This window comes from Photinus pyralis, unplaced genomic scaffold (assembly GCF_008802855.1).
Source record: "Photinus pyralis isolate 1611_PpyrPB1 unplaced genomic scaffold, Ppyr1.3 Ppyr1.4_LG7, whole genome shotgun sequence".
Classification (NCBI taxonomy): Eukaryota; Metazoa; Arthropoda; class Insecta; order Coleoptera; family Lampyridae; genus Photinus; species Photinus pyralis.
This window is the reverse complement of record NW_022170738.1, coordinates 20272137-20273975: the sequence shown is the minus strand read 5'-3', so window position 1 is coordinate 20273975 and position 1839 is coordinate 20272137.

The window sequence follows — 1839 nt, the reverse complement described above, 5'->3', positions numbered from 1 at the left end:
TTACAGCCCTTTGAATTTTATTTCGAATTGGTTTCTAGTCAATAACTTTTGATTGAGAAGTCTGATCGAAAAAGTACGAATTGTTTTGGATTCTACGCACCAAAATTAATAAGAAAAAGTGTTTTCCCGAGAAAATTTGGTGCAGTCGATTTTTGGTAAAAAAGCAAGGTTATACACTGCCTTTTTTTGAGCCCCTAAGAAAAAATTGTCTCAGATCGATCCGGAAAAAAAATTTTCTTATAGAATGTGGCCTGCAGAGTCCCATAATTTCAAACAGTTCGAAGATTGGGCTACTAGTTCAAAAGTTACAGCCCTTTGAATTTTCTTTCGAAATTGGTTTCTAGTCTATAACTTTTGATTGAGAAGTCTGATCGAAAAAGTAGGAATTGTTTTGGATTCTACGCACCAAAATTAATAAGAAAAAGTGTTTTCCCGAGAAATTTTGGTGCAGTCGATTTTTGGAAAAAAAGGAAGGTTGTACACTGCCTTTTTTTGAGGCCCCAAGAAAAAATTGTCTCAGAACGACCGGAAAAAACATTTTCTTATAGAATGTGGCCTGCAGAATCCATAATTTCAAACAGTTTGAAGATTGGGCTACTAGTTCAAAAGTGACAGCCCTTTGAATTTTCTTTCGAAATTGGTTTCTAGTCTATAACTTTAGATTGAGAAGTCTAATCGAAAAAGTACGAATTGTTTTGATTCTACGTACCAAAATTAATAAGAAAAAGTGTTTTCCCGAGAAATTTTGGTGCAGCCGATTTTTGGAAAAAATGGAAGGTTGTACACTGCCTTTTTTTGCCCCGAAAAAAAAATTTTTCTCAGAACTACCGTAAAAAACATTTTCTTATAGAATGTGGCCTGTAGAATCCATAATTTCAAACAGTTCCAAGATTGGGCTACTAGTTCAAAAGTTACAGCCCTTTGAAATTTCTTTCGAAATTGGTTTCTAGTCCATAACTTTTGATTGAGAAGTCCGATCGAAAAAGTACGAATTGTTTTGGATTCTACGCACCAAAATTAATAAGAAAAAGTGTTTTCTCGAGAAATTTTGGTGTAGTCGATTTTTGGTAAAAAAGGAAGGTTATACACTGCCTTTTTTTGAGCCCCGAAAAAAAAATTTTCTCAGATCGACCCGGAAAAAAAATTTTCTTATAGAATGTGGCCTGTAGAATCCATAATTTCAAACAGTTCCAAGATTGGGCTACTATTTCAAAAGTTACAGGCCTTTGAATTTTCTTTCGAAATTGGTTTCTAGTCTATAACTTTTGATTGAGAAGTCTGATCGAAAAAGTACGAATTGTTTTGGATTCTACGCACCAAAATTAATAAGAAAAAGTGTTTTCCCGAGAAATTTTGGTGTAGTCGATTTTTGGTAAAAAAGGAAGGTTATACACTGCCTTTTTTTGAGGCCCCAAGAAAAAATTGTCTCAGATCGACCGGAAAAAACATTTTCTTATAGAATATGGCCTGTAGATTCCATAATTTTAAACAGTTCCAAGATTGGGCTACTAGATCAAAAGTTACAGCCCTTTGAATTTTTTTCGAAATTGGTTTTTAGTCCATAACTTTTGATTGAGAAGTCTAATCGAAAAAGTACGAATCGTTTTGGATTCTACGCACCAAAATTAATAAGAAAAAGTGTTTTCCCGAGAAATTTTGGTGTAGTCGATTTTTGGTAAAAAAGGAAGGTTATACACTGCCTTTTTTTGAGGCCCCCAAAAAAAAATTGTCTCAGATCGACCGGAAAAAACATTTTCTTATAGAATATGGCCTGTAGATTCCATAATTTTAAACAGTTCCAAGATTGGGCTACTAGATCAAAAGTTACAGCCCTTTGAA